This window comes from Poecilia latipinna, unplaced genomic scaffold, assembly GCF_001443285.1.
Source record: "Poecilia latipinna isolate Pla-1442-1.1 unplaced genomic scaffold, P_latipinna-1.0 Scaffold3921, whole genome shotgun sequence".
Classification (NCBI taxonomy): Eukaryota; Metazoa; Chordata; class Actinopteri; order Cyprinodontiformes; family Poeciliidae; genus Poecilia; species Poecilia latipinna.
The window spans coordinates 23,747-32,366 of NW_015116537.1; the positions used below are offsets into that span (position 1 = coordinate 23,747).

At 39.4% G+C, this 8,620-nt stretch overlaps 1 protein-coding gene across 1 annotated transcript in view; it reads left to right on the forward strand.

Annotated features, from left to right (window-relative positions):
- The first annotated feature begins 1,023 nt into the window (after positions 1–1,023).
- Positions 1,024–8,620, forward strand: part of LOC106941882 (protein FAM65A-like) — a 30,605-nt gene continuing 23,008 nt past the window's right edge. The window contains exon 1 of the mRNA XM_015025023.1: positions 1,024–1,432. The gene's annotated coding sequence lies outside the window, so the exon portion shown is untranslated. The remainder of the gene's footprint in view (positions 1,433–8,620) is intronic.

Consider the following 8,620-nt stretch of genomic DNA (forward strand, 5'->3'; position numbering starts at 1 on the left):
TAAGCAATAAATACATAATACAGATTAAACAAGCCCAAAAATTAAAGATTTATATTAGTCAAAATTTTGAGACAAAGTCAATAAATATAATAAAGGTGATCACATGTTTTCCATTCCAACATAAGCATATCATCACATACATGTTCTACATTGACGTCTCATTTAGGTTCTTGGCCATATTGTCTCCCTGTGCCTCTGCAGTCCTTCTTGTCCCTTCAGGAAGACTGGATACATTGATAAACTTGTTTTTTGAAATCAGTGTCTTTTGTCCTGTGACCTGTTTCCTCATCATTCCAAAAAGTCCTTTGTGTGTCCAGACACTACATCACTCAAGGCACGAAAGCCTCAGCTTTGGTCTGTTACAGAGACATAAACATATAACCTGTTTTCAGATACTACAACATCAAAGCATTCAAAGGGTTATGGTGGCAGCATTATGCTGTGGGGATGCGTCCCTTCAGCAGAGACAGACATGCTTAATGAAGATTATTGGACGGTGGATGGAGATAAAAACAGGATGATTCTGGGGAAGGCAAACTATTTGAGGCTCTCAAAGACTGAGCCTGAGGTGGAGGAGGAGGTCTACCTTCCAGCAGGACAACAACCATAAACATACACTACAGTGGAATGTTTTACATCAAACAATATTCATGTGCTAGAATGGCGTAGTCAAAGTCTAAACCCAACTGAACTGTTATGGCAAGACTTGAAAGCTATTGTTCAGAGATGCTTTCCATCAATAATCTGACAGAGCTTCAGCTAACTTGCAATGAGGAATAGTCAGACATTTCAGGCATTAGTAGAAGATGCAAACCTGGTAGAGACAGAGAAGAGAAGCTGGAGAAAGTGGTGTTTATTTAGTTCAGGATTTCATACTTTAATAATTCAACTAGATTAAAAAAATAGTTTTTCATAACAAGTTTACAAGGATGCTTTTAATAAAATGTATTATTTATTTATTTATTTATTTATTTTTAATTAAGTGACCACTTTAAATCAACTTAACTTTTTTCCATTCCACTTATGAATTTCAATGATCAAACTAACTGACCAGCTTTTGTTCGGATGTTTTTAGGTGAAGCTGATTAATGTTGGCTTTACAGGGCAGTGACGGTCACCTCATGTACCATTGAATAACTGAGCACCCGACAACCCTTGAAGCTGTTTTATTTTGAAAGAGCCTAAAGGAAGTTGATATGATGGGTGTGCTCTTTACTTTGTTTTAAATTCAGCGGTAATTGCGTGGAAGCGAGTATTTAGTCAGTGGAACTTGTAAAGCGGCAGACAGAAGAGGAGCGATCTGAAGCATCAGGACAGATCGAGGACAGCGGGGACAGATCCGGGACAGCGGGGACAGATCCGGGACAGCGGGGACAGATCCGGGACAGCGGGGACAGGACAGGAGGAGACAGCAGGTCATCGCTGCAGACATGTAGGTTCCACCTTTCATTGTCATGGCAGTGTTTATATGAAAGCTGCCTGCTCCAGCTCTCTGTCAGGTCTGACGGACCGGATCTGCTGTTCTGTCTGTTTCTGGACGGAGCGGCTCCACCTGTTGTCCCGAACCGGGAGCCCAACATGTCCAGTCCTGCAGGGACAGCTCAGCCCATCATGTGGGTGTTTAAACCAAGGGAACAGCTGGTGTTTTACAGCACTGTGCTTCAGTTTGAAATTCTGTTTAACTTAAATATTCTTATTTATACATATAATGATGTTTATTTATTTAAATATATATCCAATTGTTTGTAGTAATCAAACTCTTGAGATGTCCCTTAATGTCACACATGAGTAGTCATACCACAGCTATTATTAGTCTGGCAGCATAATAACCTTTTATGATTTATGGAGTGTCACAAGTTTTAAATCAGAAATGTTGTCATTACTGGAACATTTACAGAATGGTGACACACCAGTTTACTCACACTGGTATTCTAGTCATTCCAGATCCAGCTGGCTGTATGAATATGGCTCTGCGATTCTTGAGATAAGAGACAAGATGGGTTAAAATTTTCCCAAGAAATAATGTAATTATTCCTCAAGCTTATGTATTCAGATATGACAATTAATGTTTTGGAAATGTAAAGATGCTAAGGTGCAGGTTCCCAGCTATAACATTTTTTTTAAATTACATTTTTAATGGACCTGACCCAGAACTTTGTCAACACCATCTGAAAAAAATAAATATAAAATTATTTTTAATGACCCTATTGTGATCGTTCTTCTCACTTTTACAAACAAATGCTTCTCAAAAAACAAAAGAAATATTTTTTAAAACAAAAAACAACATAAAAGCCATCTGACGGAGTTGATACAGAACTGACAGTGGCGACACACTAGTGAGTAAAAAGAAATACTTGATACATGTAGAGTAATGCCATTTATGTAAAATACATTCAAATGAAGTAACTGCACACACTGCAAGAACCCAGGGTGAGCGGGGTGGGAAGGTGACTAAGACTGAGACTAATAATGTCCTGTATCAGAACAATAATAGTGCTGCATCTTCAAACATAAGGAGTTTCACAGAAGGGTCTGCCGAGGAGCGACCATTTGGATACAGGGAGAATAAGAATTGGGGGAGAACTCAGCCTTTGAGAGTGCCAGAAAATGCTGCCCAGTCACACCCTCTGCTGCCATTCAGTCAGGAAGCTGGTGATCTGCTGACAGGTGGAGGCTGGCACTGTGAGCTCGGTGACCTTCTGGTTCAGGATGTCTGGGTTGCTGGTGTAGAAGACCACCAGCAACCCAGGATCCTGGTGTAAGTCTCATGGTGGTCGAGGTGCTACTGGATGAACTGCAGTCCCAAATTGACTGAATTATCCACCAACCTGTTTGCCTGGTAAGCAGGGAACATATTTTTCAAGTTAACTGGACTTTCTCTGTCATTTAAACCAATCCTTATTATAGACTCTATGGGTCAGGGACAGTGGTGGGGACATCATGATAATTGAAAGAGTGAGGAGTGAGCAAAATATGGGTTAATCATAATTGCTGTTATAATATTTAACAAGGTCCACATGTGCACTTGGCACCAGGACACCCTGGGCCACAGTTCAATGATCGGCTTTGTTGTTGTTTCATCGGATCTGCAGCCACATGTCTTGGACACTCGGGTGAAGAGAGGTGCAGAGTTGTCCACCCTATGGAGGAAACCGGATGTCTGGGCTTTCCCTTAGAGATATGGTGAGAAGCTCAGTCAGCTGGGAGGGACTCAGTAGAGCCGTTGCTCCTTCATGTCAAGAGGAGCCAGTTGAGGTGGCTTGGGCATCTGGTTAGGATGCCTCCTGGAGCACCTGGTGAGGTGGTCCATGTACATCCCACCGGAAGGAGACCCCGGGGAAGACCCAGGACATGCTGGAGGGACTATGTTCCTTGGCTGGCCTGGGAATGCCTTGGGATTCCCCCGGAGGAGCTGCAACAAATGTCTGGGGAGAGGGAAGTCTGGGCCTACCTTCTTAGGCCCCGTTTACACAACAATGATCCAACGAAAATGGAATTTTTGTTTAGTTTCTGTTCACACATTTACATGAAGACGTTCTAATTACAATCTTTGTTTACACACGGTACACATCAAAAAGGTGTAATGCTCTTGTCACGCCACTAGTTGGTGCTAGATTCTTTGAAACTAAGTGCGCATGTGTTAAAAAAAAAAAAAAGATCTACTTGAAAGCACGTCGATTTGCGTTTCCCCATCAGGTACCGTTCCCCCAGATATTGGGGAAAAACATGCACTGTGTGTGTCTGATTAGGGCACAGTTGAAAAAAAGTGGGATAACTTAGCTGAAACACGATGTTTGAGCTTTCGCGGTGTCTGTAATTCTCTAGATAAGAGGCTGAACAAGCGAGTGCCTGTTATGATCGCTGAACAAGTACACGTGTATTTTGCCACCTGGGCTGTACAGAGCGGTGAAGAGACACTGAGGGAACCATATCTGATGGGGAGACACGAATTGTAGTAACACCAGCATTGTCAGTAGTTTCTTTTTCTTCTGTGGATTGTCGGAAGCAGTTTTGTGTCATACTATGCATGAGCTGGGGATTCTCTGACAGAAAAGATCCATTTATTCTATTTACAAGACATCGGAGACCAGTATGTTTTAGAAACATTGCACTCTGGAACCCGTTTTCAAACTGTGCCGTTGTCAGAGAAAACATTTGCCATTTTCGCATGAAATGGCAAATGTTTTGTTGTGTTTCGTACAAACACAATGAAACTCTTTAGTTTTCACCCAAAATTGTTGTCGTGTAAATGGGGCCTTAGGTTGCTGCCCCCACAACCCGACCCCGGACAAGCGGAAGAAGATGGATGGATGGATGGATATTCAACAACAATATGGCAACAATGCCATGTTGTCTAAAATATTGTCAATTCCTAAAAGGGAAGCAAAGCAGTCCTGACCAGATGATCATCTTGATTTCAGTGCAGAAGAGCAGCAACTCAACTCTAAACCCCTTTGGATGACAGAGCTCCTCATCCTCTCTAAGGCTGGATGCAGTCATCTTAGGAAGTTCATTTCAATCAAATGTATTCAGGATGTTGATCTTTCAGTCATGATCAACAAGGAATGACCTCTGGCTAAAATTAGGTTTGCAAAGTGTGGACAGTAGGTCCTCTGCATGGTGGAAATATGGACCGTCAGTACACACCGTTGATGCAGAAAGACAGTTTATAGAAAATATCAGCTACAACATGTTTGTCATTAAATACTCATGTTTCTGCTTTCATTTTAATTTTATCGTAAACAAGACCACAAACATCCAGCAACTTTATTCAAAACCAGATTGGACCCTCCTATTGACTTACTTTGACTAAACAAAACAAGTGATTTTGAAGAAAGAGTGATTTGTCTCATTCTTCTATTGCTGAGAACAGACAAACCCTGTTTTAGGATCAAGAAAAATGGAAATAACTAAGAAAATGTAGAAAATTGTTTGCCTTTCTTTTAATGAGGCAGATGTCTGAGTTTCTGTTTATGTTTCAGATTGTTTGCTTCGGTGATATATTGCACGTTTTGTTTATCCTTGAGGAAACAAAAAAAGACCGTCATATTATTTTAGTATTTTGATTTATGAAAACATTTAGATTGTAGTAGTCTTTCTTGTAAGTGAAATATAACTATTTGGTTTCCATGATAGGGTTTAATTTATTTAGAAATGGTTGGATTGTAGGACTCATGACTGTAGCCCTGGATCTAACACAACAATATATAGAGATGCACAAACAGAATATCTTAACTAATTACATTTTTTGAAGCGATTAATTTGTACCTCACAATAGCACAAAGCCCATTGGCCTAAAGCACCTTTTTAAATTTGCAAGTGTTTCGTAACTTTTCAGTGACTCAAAGTGTCAGTCAACACTGCCTGACAATCTGGAAAAGCTTTCTGAAATGTCAACATATTGCAACAGAAAAACATGACCTCAACACATGTTTGAAATACTTTACATGCCAGTTTATTCAGACTTTTGAAAAGTTGGAGTAAGTCATTGTTCTTTGCTGCTGGGATTCCTACATGTGGCTCTGCAGTATGGAACCTACTTTATCTAAGCTCAAACTCATGTTATTCTGGTGGACAAAGGCAGACAGTTCTCCCTAAATAACGCCGTTGCTCATTTACTCCAAGATGTCATGAGTCCAATAGCAGTGTCCTGATGGCAGGTGCAGATGTCATGTGATTGTGTAATGAGCTACAAGAAACCCACCATTTGTGTTTTAAAGCTGCAGTATGTCACTTGTGTTAAGCTATATTTGTTCAGACTGTCTGAAGAAATATCTCCATGTTGTCCATAACTTGAGACAAATAATATGTGAAAAGATTTACCTCTTCCACCTCCTCTCTGATCTAGTGCTGTCTGAAAAAGCTCTGCTCCAGACCAAAAACAACCAATCAGGGCCAGGTGGAGGGTCAATCTCATGTACACGCTGCTGAATGTGCTAAAGGTGGAGAAACAACTTGCCGGTACAGGAAAACTGTTTATTCTCTGTCCTGGCAGGATTTGCGGTGGGGAACCAGCTGCAGAGTAGCAGGGAGAAAGGGGGAGGGTCTGAATTGCATACACAAGTTTGACTGACAGCACTAAGGCCCTTCTCCTGGCTCTGATTGGTTGTTTCTGAATGACCTGTGTATTTGCACAGATGACAGCAGGTCCATAGGGAGAAGGCAGAGAAGTTTGATTCTTTTCACGGATTATCTGTGTCATGCAATACTGTCATGAAATAGCTATGATAGTTTTAACAAATTTACATTAAAAAAATAATGATAATAATAATAATAATAATGTGTGTAGTTTTTTTATTTTATTTTATTTTTTTTTACATGTGTTGCATACTGCAGCTTTGATTTGATCTCTGTAATTTTTTTTGAGCCCTGACCTACCCACTTCTTCCAAACTTAGTATAGACAGCTTGCCATGGCAACCAGGTGATATGACCAGCCAGCTTCAAGTGTGAAATCAGCTTGTCAGCTTCAGGTGTGGTTGTTTGAAGGCTTGTGATTGGCTGACATATGTTTTAGCTTTGCCCTACACTGCCCTCTATGGGTGTGACATGTTTAAAACAATGTTGAGTAATGTAATTCAGTCTGTGTGGATGAGTTTAGTTTATAGAAATTAATGTCTTCACTACATTGTTTTAAAAAGATCTGGCTATGTGAGGACAAGGCTTCAGTCTGCTGAAGTCAGTCACTGTCAGATGCTTCAGCAGCTGCCTGGAACACCATCACTGACATTATATCAATGTTGATTCAACCATCATCTGTATGTCAACTTACATACATATTTGTGTTGATTCTACATTGAATCAGTTAGGAATCAACGTTGATTCAACCATCATCTGAATGTGGATCTACATGCAGATTTGGGTTGATTTTATATTGAATGAAAGCTAAGGATTTATGTACATTTTTAGGTCTGATAGGTCTACATCATAACATGCCATTAAAAGTTTCTTCACTGGTGTTAAACATACTATATTATTGGCAGATCATGGGTAAACTGTGTACAAAAGGTTAAAAATAACAACATGGGTTTGATATAAAATTTTATTTAAGAAAAGAGTGACAGATCATTAAACATATTTGATTCCTTTTTGACTGTCAAAACAACAGTCTGCTGTCCACAGAAGAACAGAGTCCATGAGGTTAAGCTTTGTACTGTATGAAGTAGGGAAACAGTACAAGTTGTGGTAACCCCAGTTTGACTCTGGTTGGCGTCACTTTGATTCCTTGCGATGTCTTCCTCTCGTTCTGGTGCGTAATGAAGCCACTTCTTGACAGTTTCGCTGCAGTCCTCAAGAGTCAGCTTTCGGTCAAACTGCAGAGCAACGGCTGAAAAACACAAAAATAAAAGTGAGGAAGGTGCCGGTTAGAAAGATGATAAACATTTGAAAAGTTCTGAAAGACATTGAAAAATTAAACAGTGAACTGGTTACAAGTCTGAGAACAAATACAAACCATATAGTTCCTCATTTACACTCACTGTTAAATTAATATTTATCTTACTTAATCTTTCATTAATATTTATCTTAATGTTTACATATACAACTACATTTACCCATCAAGCTGCAGTATAGTGTAGGATTTATGATATTGATATTAAATCAATATTTAAAATAAAATAACAATAAAACTCAGGGAGGATCAGGGTTTATTTAACACACCAGAGACAAATAAATAGAGCAAAAGGTGATTTATACTGTAGTTGGAAAAATTATTTATAATTTATACAGAATAAACTTCCATCAAATAGCTGGTTCAATCTTCCATCAACTACAAATATTTCCAAATAAGTTGATTAAATTCCTTAAAAAGTGTCTATATGCTGATAAAGATCCCACACAAGTAACAATAGTCCAGTTCAGTTTAACCAGTTACCAATCCAAGAATCAACAGACTGAATCAGTCATTAGCAGGTTTAGTTCAGTGTTTCACCTGCCTTACATGTTTTAAGTGTTTCCTTTCTGCCTCACCTGGATTGAATCTGTGGATGATTAACAACCTTCTGCACTTCTTGATGGCTGCAGACGGTCATGCAAACAACTAACTCAGCTGTCCTGGAACAGAGGCTCATCTAAACATGTCCTTAAGCACATCATAATAAAAAGTCCACCACATGTTCTCCCAGACCAAACAATAGGCCCCGCCCTATTTTAAAAATTCAAATCCCACAAAATCTCGCAGGATTTCATACTTAGGCCTGGAGTGGTGGGTAGGATGAAAATAATACAAAAGGAGACATGACCTCAATTATTAAAAATATCCGTTTTGCCCCAAAATAACCAGGATTACTATGGGCACAAAACAATGCCCTTATTTTTCAATAAACACATTTAAGATCAAAGTAATATTGAAAAACTTACCATAAACCTGCTCAGCGGAGAATTCAATTCAGAAGCCGGTAGCAAACAAGCCAGCAGCAAAGTGGCTTTTTGGTTGGGACAAACCACAAGTGTAAAATTGGGGAGGTGGACTGTACAACTCCTAGTAGAGACTTGTAGATGTTTTATGTCAACACATTATGCACAGTCAGTAATAATATTTACAGACAAGTAAGAAAATCACAACCCACTGTTCTCAACATGTAGTGCTTAATTTGAAACATGATTAACCCCCACCTAGTAAC